The 10,000-nt window shown below is 54.8% G+C and overlaps 1 non-coding gene across 1 annotated transcript; it reads left to right on the forward strand.

Moving 5' to 3' along the window:
• Positions 1-6,798: 6,798 nt before the first annotated feature.
• Positions 6,799-6,990, forward strand: LOC139054017 (U2 spliceosomal RNA). The gene has a single exon (XR_011510965.1). It is a non-coding gene; the product is annotated as a U2 spliceosomal RNA (small nuclear RNA).
• The last annotated feature ends 3,010 nt before the right edge of the window (positions 6,991-10,000 follow it).

The following is a 10,000-nucleotide window of genomic DNA, read 5'->3' on the forward strand; positions in this document are numbered from 1 at the left end:
ACCTGTTATTGCTCTGTTTCGTGCGGCTAGGAGCCGCTTGTCCCTCTAAGAAGGTTGTAAGGTGCTGGGAACCCCGCACCTATTTAATAGGCTAGAGTCTCGTTCGTTATCGGAATTAACCAGACAAATCGCTCCACCAACTAAGAACGGCCATGCACCACCATCCACCGAATCAAGAAAGAGCTCTCAATCTGTCAATCCTCCCAGTGTCCGGGCCGGGTAAGTTTTCCCGTGTTGAGTCAAATTAAGCCGCAGGCTCCACTCCTGGTGGTGCCCTTCCGTCAATTCCTTTAAGTTTCAGCTTTGCAACCATACTTCCCCCGGAACCCAAACACTTTGGTTTCCCGGAAGCTGCCCGCCGAGTCATTTGAGTAACTCAGGCGGATCGCTGGTTGGCATCGTTTATGGTCAGAACTAGGGCGGTATCTGATCGCCTTCGAACCTCTGACTTTCGTTCTTGATCAAAGAAAACATTCTTGGCAAATGCTTTCGCAGTAGTTCGTCTTGCGACGGTCCAAGAATTTCACCTCTAGCGCCGCAATACGAATGCCCCCGTCTGTCCCTCTTAATCATTACCTCGTATTCCAAAAACCAACAGAACAGAAACGAGGTCTTGTTCTATTATTCCATGCAAGTTTATTCAGGCGACTCGCCTGCGTTGAGCACTCTAATTTTTTCAAAGTAAAAGCACCGGCCTTCTCGAGGCACACAATGAAGTGCACCAAGAAAGGACCGGCATGATGTTCAGTCCGAGCCGTCGCATCGGGTAGATGCACTACTCGTCTGGAACTGAGATCCAACTACGAGCTTTTTAACCGCAGCAGCTTTAGTATACGCTATTGGAGCTGGAATTACCGCGGCTGCTGGCACCAGACTTGCCCTCCAATTGATCCTCGTTAAAGGATTTAGAGTGTACTCATTTCAATTACGGGGCCTCAAAAGAGTCCCGTATTGTTATTTTTCGTCACTACCTCCCCGTGCCGGGAGTGGGTAATTTGCGCGCCTGCTGCCTTCCTTGGATGTGGTAGCCGTTTCTCAGGCTCCCTCTCCGGAATCGAACCCTGATTCTCCGTTACCCGTAACAACCATGGTAAGCAAGTAACCTACCATCGAAAGTTGATAAGGCAGACACTTGAAAGAAACGTCGCCGGCTCGTGGCCATGCGATCAGCACAAAGTTATCCAGAGTCACCACACAATACGGGCCGAAACCCGATCGATCTTGGTCTAATAAAAGCACCCGTCGCCCAAAGGGCTTCAGGCTCACTGCATGTATTAGCTCTAGAATTGCCACAGTTATCCAAGTAGGAAGAAACGATCTAAGGAACCATAACTGATTTAATGAGCCATTCGCGGTTTCGCCTTATTTCGGCATGTACTTAGACATGCATGGCTTAATCTTTGAGACAAGCATATGATTACTGGCAGGATCAACCAGGTAATCGTTCAACTGCGCGTCCCGCCTGTCAAGCAGGCCGGACGCCGTTTTTGCGATGCCGAGGCCACCTTCAGGCGCCCCAGCACGCTTCGTTCTTGCAAAGAGTAGCACTTTGCACAGTCCGAGACGACGGCGTTCGAGCTCGCTACGGCGCCCTCCCCGAAGGGCCGGGTATCGCCACGCGGCAAGAAGCACGCAACATTCTCGATAGACTGGTTGTGTCGACTCGATCACGGCTTGCGGTTTCTCTTGAGCCCGCAGCACAGGTGGACCGACCGACACTTGCAACGTAGCCGAGACGGCAAAGCCGCCAGGCGACGGGTCACGCCCGCGCCTTCGGCGCTTTCGCATTTGACTCGTCCGAGGACGATGCGGAACACAACTCGATATCGTGGAGAAAGCGTCGTCCGACAACCAGCCCCTAACGCATCAAGCGGATGAGGCTGCAGACGTCAGCTGTGGGATCCACGGGAGCGATACCGGGGACACGCTTGACGGGCACGAAGCCCGCCGCATATCAAACACCCAGGTCGCTTTTGGGGGCGACTGCTCTCTGGGACCCCCATATAATAGCAGCGATAAGTTCCCAAATCTCCATGGGGCCGTACTCGTGCCACTTTCGACGAGCGTTTGGCGAAAATCGTGCCGCCTCGCAGCGCCGCGAGCGAGATGGAAAGCTTACGTCGGCAGCGCAATGCCGAAGTCGTGAAAGCGCAGCGCGTCGACCGAATGCGCGAACGGCAATCTCTCGCCTATGGACAGCGCGGTTTCCAGAACAATCGCCTTTCTGTGCCCCTACGGGGCCGCACGCTAGCGCGGCCCTTTCGCCGTTTCCGAGCACGAGTGCGACCGGCGCGGGCGGCGTGCTCGACACCCCGGCTGACGCCGTTTCGGACTTTGTCTCTTCGCGCGCTCGCGCCAACGCCGCGGCAAAACGACGACCTCTGCGCGGTTCTTTCCCGGTTCCCGGCGTGCTATAGTGCAGCCAGCCGGACGGTGGCGACGACTCAGTCGCGGCCGTGCGGTGGCTTGTACGCCAAAGTTGCGTGACGGGCGTCGAGCTCCCGCCGCGGCCCGGCTCAGGTGGTTTCGGACTTCTGTCTCTTCCGAGCGCTCGCGTCGTCGTGGGCACGATTCTCGAGTGCGGAGCGGTGCGCGGACACCACCACGAACACGCGCAAGCCGAAAACGGCACTACGGTACAACGTCGGCCAGGGCGGTACGGCCCCCTTATATGAGCAGCGATAAGTGACCAGATCTCCACGGGGCCGTACTCGTGCGACAAGGCGGCGTACTGCGCCGAGCCGAGCGCCAATATTTGGCCTTGGCACGGCCGATTTGAGCTCTCGCGATCGCCGCGGTACCGCCGCTCACCGATTCAAGGCACGCTAGCGCGGCCCCTTCGCCATTTTTCGAGTAAGAGTGCGAAAAGCGCGCGCGGCGTGCTCGTCGCCCCGGCTGACGTAGTCTCGGACTTAGTCTCGCTCACGCCGCCCCGGCTGACGTCGTCTCGGACTTAGTCGCGCTCACACCGCCCCGGCTCACGTGGTTTCGGACTTCCGTCTCTTCCGAGCGCTCGCGTCGTCGTGGGCACGATTCTCGAGTGCGGAGCGGTGCGCGGACACCACCACGAACACGCGCAAGCCGAAAATGGCACTACGGTACAACGTCGGCCAGGGCGGTACGGCCCCCTTATATGAGCAGCGATAAGTGACCAGATCTCCACGGGGCCGTACTCGTGCGACAAGGCGGCGTACTGCGCCGAGCCGAGCGCCAATATTTGGCCTTGGCACGGCCGATTTGAGCTCTCGCGATCGCCGCGGTACCGCCGCTCACCGATTCAAGGCACGCTAGCGCGGCCCCTTCGCCATTTTTCGAGTAAGAGTGCGAAAAGCGCGCGCGGCGTGCTCGTCGCCCCGGCTGACGTAGTCTCGGACTTAGTCTCGCTCACGCCGCCCCGGCTGACGTCGTCTCGGACTTAGTCGCGCTCACACCGCCCCGGCTCACGTGGTTTCGGACTTTCGTCTCTTCCGAGCGCTCGCGTCGTCGTGGGCACGATTCTCGAGTGCGGAGCGGTGCGCGGACACCACCACGAACACGCGCAAGCCGAAAACGGCACTACGGTACAACGTCGGCCAGGGCGGTACGGCCCCTTATAAGAGCAGCGATAAGTGACCAGACCTCCACGGGGCCGTACTCGTGCGACAAGGCGGCGTACTGCGCCGAGCCGAGCGCCAATATTTGGCTTTGGCACGGCCGATTTGAGCTCTCGCGATCGCCGCGGTACCGCCGCTCACCGATTCAAGGCACGCTAGCGCGGCCCCTTCGCCATTTTTCGAGTAAGAGTGGGAAAAGCGCGCGCGGCGTGCTCGACGCCCCGGCTGACGTCGTCTCGGACTTGGTCGACGCCCCGGCTGACGTAGTCTCGGACTTAGTCTCGCTCACGCCGCCCCGGCTGACGTCGTCTCGGACTTAGTCGCGCTCACACCGCCCCGGCTCACGTGGTTTCGGACTTTCGTCTCTTCCGAGCGCTCGCGTCGTCGTGGGCACGATTCTCGAGTGCGGAGCGGTGCGCGGACACCACCACGAACACGCGCAAGCCGAAAACGGCACTACGGTACAACGTCGGCCAGGGCGGTACGGCCCCTTATAAGAGCAGCGATAAGTGACCAGACCTCCACGGGGCCGTACTCGTGCGACAAGGCGGCGTACTGCGCCGAGCCGAGCGCCAATATTTGGCTTTGGCACGGCCGATTTGAGCTCTCGCGATCGCCGCGGTACCGCCGCTCACCGATTCAAGGCACGCTAGCGCGGCCCCTTCGCCATTTTTCGAGTAAGAGTGGGAAAAGCGCGCGCGGCGTGCTCGACGCCCCGGCTGACGTCGTCTCGGACTTGGTCGACGCCCCGGCTGACGTAGTCTCGGACTTAGTCTCGCTCACGCCGCCCCGGCTGACGTCGTCTCGGACTTAGTCGCGCTCACACCGCCCCGGCTCACGTGGTTTCGGACTTGCGTCTCTTCCGAGCGCTCGCGTCGTCGTGGGCACGATTCTCGAGTGCGGAGCGGTGCGCGGACACCACCACGAACACGCGCAAGCCGAAAACGGCACTACGGTACAACGTCGGCCAGGGCGGTACGGCCCCTTATAAGAGCAGCGATAAGTGACCAGACCTCCACGGGGCCGTACTCGTGCGACAAGGCGGCGTACTGCGCCGAGCCGAGCGCCAATATTTGGCCTTGGCACGGCCGATTTGAGCTCTCGCGATCGCCGCGGTACCGCCGCTCACCGATTCAAGGCACGCTAGCGCGGCCCCTTCGCCATTTTTCGAGTAAGAGTGGGAAAAGCGACCGCGGCGTGCTCGACGCCCCGGCTGACGTCGTCTCGGACTTAGTCGACGCCCCGGCTGACGTAGTCTCGGACTTGGTCTCGCTCACGCCGCCCCGGCTGACGTAGTCTCGGACTTGGTCTCGCTCACGCCGCCCCGGCTGACGTCGTCTCGGACTTAGTCGCGCTCACACCGCCCCGGCTCACGTGGCTTCGGACTTGGTCTCTTCGAGCGCTCGCAGCCAGGTCGGGGCCGACGCCGACGTCTGCGTGGGGCTTCAACGATTCCCGGCGCGACGCAATGCAACTGCGCGCAGGATGCCAGCGACTCCGCCGTGGCCGTGCGGCGGTGTACACGCAGAAGTTTCGTGAAGGGGTATCGAGCTCCCGCCGCCCCGGCGGACGTGGTTTCGGACTTTAGCGCTCGCAGCGATCTCGCGGCGATCGCTGACGTCTGCGCGGTTTCAGGTGTGCTACGATGCAGCAGTCTGCCGCACGACAATTTACGGAAGCGAGTGCATTCCGCCCCGGCGGACGCGGCAGCGGACTTTGTGCCTGCGGGAGTGCTCTTGTTGCTGTAAAATTTGAACGGGTGCAGCTGCGCGAAGCAAGTGTACACATTTTCTCTCTCTCTCTCTCTCTCTCTGCCTCTGAGGCGACTGTAATTTTAATTTAAATGCAATTGGAGGCGGGAGCAACCTGATGAGAGTAGGCGGACTTCGGCACACCTTGTAGTTTAGAAATTGTTTTCAAGCTTTGAGGACATACACAATCGCGCCATCTGCTTTCCCCGTCTCTTTGGCACTTCATAGTGTGTGCAGCATGCTCTGCATTCCAAAGAAACGCGCCTGTTTCTCCCCCTCTCTCACGTTCTTCTTGTCTTTCTTGCTGCTCTTGTGAGAAGTTGCTATGCTCTTTACTCGCTGTAAAATAGAATGCTTGCGCGAGCCAACAACTTGCGTGTCTTTCTTTTTTTTTGTTGTTGTTGTTTTTTTCTCTCTTCCCAAGACGTTTCTGCCATTATTCACTAGCTCTCGTTCTTAGTATGCAACGGAGCGTTAGCTCGCGCCATCTACCTTTCTTTCTGTATGGCGAAGGCCGTAGGTTTTCCTAGTTCCGCACACAGATGGCGCGGATGCGTTTTCGCGCCAGTTTCGAACGACCTCGCTGTACACATGTTTCTCATTTAAAAGTTTCAAAGGGGCTTGCGAAAGGGCGTGGTCCTTTTTTCTTGCGCAAGGCTGAGCTTTCCAGCTGTGCTTAAGCTATGCTAGCATGTGTGCGTATGTGTGTGTGTGTGTGTGTGTGTGTGTGTGTGTGTGTGTGCGTGCGCGCGCGCGCGTGCGTGCGCGTGCATATGTGTGCGTGTGTGTGTATACACGCACACGGTAAAGATGATGGGGTAGCGCTATTTCTTTCTTTCTTTCTTTCTTTTTTAACAACACCTGTGCTCCACATGGCGATCTTCCTGCCCTCTATGTTTCCGGTTGGAAGGAGTGCGCAGCCTTTTCTATATTTATTTATTTTTTTTTTTTCATTCTCTTTCATTCGTACATGAGGCGCGCTACCTAATTCTAGCGGTCGAATCGACACGTTGCAATCCGTCCCGGCCTGTGCCGTATGAAAACTTTCAGTGGGCCTTGCGGTAAATAAAAGGAAATGAGGGAAATGCGCGTAGTGTATTACACTTGCGCACGGGCTTGAAACGAAGGCCTCAAAGAAAGCCGCCTTGAGCGGTCGCATTCAGACGGAAGTAAGCATTCCCCTTGCGCGTGTTTTCCGCTCGCCTGTTCCGTTTTCTACGAGGTTGCCTTCGTTGGTTTTGCCTTGCGAACAAGCTTGCGCTCGGGTCTCGTTTCTACGCGACGGCGTTTCGTTAACAGTGAAAGACTGAGGCGTCGCGAGTTGATTCGCGAGATAGAGAGCATAGAGTCTCTAGACGGGCTGGGTTTTATAAGATTGCCCACGCTGTTGCTGAGGTTACCAATGTCGCCAGGGCACCCACAAGGCAGTGGTACAATGGAGTGAAGTGAAAGACATCGCTTCTCGGCCTTTTGGCTAAGATCAAAGTGTAGTATCTGTTCTTATCAGCTTAATATCTGATACGGGTTCTATATGGACCCACGATATTAAACCTATTTTTGGAAGTTGGCGGAGTGCTTGAAGCCTGCTTCACCTCCGCCGCAGGTCGGCCCGGTATTGCACTACCTCCGGGATCGGCCCCCGCTCACTTAGGTGAGACTTCATTCAATCAAAATGAAGAACACAAGCTCGAAGCGAGCACTCACGTGACACGCACCATTCCCATACTATACGCAACGATGCCGGTGTTTCTGAACGATTGTCTGCTGTAATGAGCCACTTGGGGGGGGGGGGGGGGGAAGGGTGATTAGCCGTGGGTTTTGCAATCAATGTAAGTCCCACTCAAAGCCAACACTGCATTTTGGAGTTCACTATCGCTTTGATCCGTAAACGACAGCAAGCTCGCCCTGCGAAAATCCGCTGCCCTAGTGGAAGAAAGGTTCCCTATGAAACAAAAATGGAGTGCCCGATTTCCGGCAACATTTTCGCTGCAGTGGGACCGAGCGCCTCGAAAACAAACTTGTCGTATGGCCAAGTGTGGCGAAATATATTCAAGGGTTCAGAGGTGCCTCAGCTTTCCAACCTGTATGTTATGAATACCTGTTGCTACCTTTTCGTCATCATCATCCTGCTGGCTACGACCACTGCAGGGCAAAGACCTCTCCCATTATTCTCCAAGCACCCCGGTCACGTGTAAGCCCGGTCACGGTCGCCGTCTAGTGCCTGCGCCCTTCCTAATCTAATCTGCCCTCCTAAATTTCCGCCACCCCGTGCTACGCTTCCCTTCTCTTGGAATTCAGTCGGTAACCCTTAATTGATGATCTTCCCCCCACATTGCATGCCCTGCGCACGCCCATTTCTTTTTCTTGGTTTAAACTAAGGTGTCATTAGCTCGCGTTTGTTCGCTCACCCCCCGAATCTGCTCTATTCTTATCCCCCGTAGCGCTACACCCATCATTCTTCTTTCCAAAGCTCGTCGCGTCGCCCTCAGTTACCCTTCGGTAATCCTTAAGGTCCTTCGTTGCGGCACTCGCGGCATCTTTCTCATTTAAATAAGGCTATTTCGTTCAGTTTTGGGGGAAAACTCAATGAGCTAGGCGCGATTGTGTCCCCGGCGCCGCTCTCAACAAGATGGCGGCGCCCAGGCTTTTTGCCTGGTGGTTCGGCTTGACGCAGAACACGCCTGCAGGGCAGTGAAGCCGCATTGAAGGGGCAACGAGCGGCGCAGTGAAGCGCATGCTCGGGCGAAAAACGCGAACATCAGCCAAAAATACAACCAAATGGCCAAATACGAATTTCCGTTATGGGAAATTGGAGTTCAGTTGGCGCGTTGCGCTCGCCTAAGGTAAAGAACATAAATGCGAGTGCCACATCAGCCAAGTCAATGCTGAGGATCGCGTATCATTTCTTATTTATTTTTCCCCTTGCCTCCTGGCCTGCGTGGCCCTAGCGCGCATGCCCACGAAAGTAATGCAATAAGGAAAACGCGAAATCATGCGGTGACGGCTGTATCATATCCATTGTGCGTGCTTTGTTCTTTTTGGACTACAGTGGTGTGCGTTATGAGAAAGTTTCAGTGACCAGCGAACCTATATTTAGAACCACATTTACGGTTACTGCTAACAAGCTGCGGGTAGGTGTTTTTTTTTTCTTTCTTTCTTTTTTTCGCTACCAACGATGGGTTATCGCAACCGCGATCGGTTGTGCTAGACGCGTTCTTGCCAAACGTTGGCTCTATACGCGACCCGTGACGCGTGGTCGGCACATTCAAGCAGTCCATTGCAAACCGTTCCAAGAAGAAGGATGCTAGCTCCACGTTCCGCCGGGAGCGCTAGTTCGAAGATTGTACTTTTAGACCCTCGAGGAAGCACCGCCATCCCACGTTTTCTATAACGCGCTAAGACTCAGAGCGACAGCGACCACTTGTCTTTGTCAATATCTCGGACACACTTTTTTTTTTTTCTTTAATCCAGATCGTCAGACGAGCCCGCGTTCACGCGCACTCGCTCTCTCCGATAAGCAGGGTAGCTCGGTTGGGGTGTTGTAGGGCCTCGCGCATGCGCTGCTGAGTTCGTCGCTTCGCCGGCCGGTCGACGCTGGCGCGGTACTGGTAATCAACTTCGACGGGCATGGTGAAACGTCACTGTGAAACGTCACGACTAGCAATGCAATGTGTTTGCGAGCAATCGGAGAAATGAGAGAGCCCCTGTAGATTAGTGGAAACGTTCCTCCAAGTATTACGTTTGCAATTTGCGCCTACGAACATGAACTAGACAAAGGAAATGATCTGTAGCCGCCTTCACTTCATAAAATTCCCGTACGAAGAAATTTGCGTGCGCACGTGATCTCCCGCATGAAACCAGACGATAGGTTAATTTTAGCCGTTCATTTCGATTTGCCGAATGTAAACCGGAACACTTTCTCCACGCGCTCTTGAGGTTTGAATGACAATCAATGACATGCTTTTTTTATATATTTTTGTTTGTTCTATCTGGAACCAAAAGAATTCAGAACGCCATTTCAATCTTAGATTCGATTCACGCCTTGCGTTACGTCACCCCTGGCATATCTGATGAACACGCTCTGCTGTTAAGCTTCATGATCACGGCATTAAAAGTCGCCACTTCCCGAACGTTTATCGAGCCGATGATGAACCGTATGCTGGATTCTTATTGTAATGAGTTTATAGAAAGTTTTATACTTCTATGGCTAGCTTCAAGGAAAGGAAAAACATCGCTCAGCATTGTATAACGCATAACAACAACAACGAAAAATCTGCAGGTTATTCATACTACAATGAGAACACTAGGAATACTGAAAAAGATGAAATCTAGACATGCTGCAAGGAGCCAACAAATGCAATTGAACCAACGAACTGAACTGCAATTATTTCATCAAGACATGCCCCGAAAAAACGTGGCCACTATCAATGCTCATTTCAAAGCTGTTTTTTTTTTTTGTTTGTGACGGATAATAATTATCTTCCCAATGGCTGATGTGAAAATTTCAGAGCGCGGCATTTTCGAAATCTCAAGGCCCCGGCTGCTTTCTCTCTTCTTTAAATATGTTCCGGGTGGCAGATGGAGAAAAGTTTCGCGCACATAATTTAAAAGCCTGTAGCTGATTTTCTTGAAGAACACAAAGTGCTGACAGACCAC

Source organism: Dermacentor albipictus, unplaced genomic scaffold (assembly GCF_038994185.2).
Source record: "Dermacentor albipictus isolate Rhodes 1998 colony unplaced genomic scaffold, USDA_Dalb.pri_finalv2 scaffold_506, whole genome shotgun sequence".
Lineage (NCBI taxonomy): Eukaryota > Metazoa > Arthropoda > Arachnida > Ixodida > Ixodidae > Dermacentor > Dermacentor albipictus.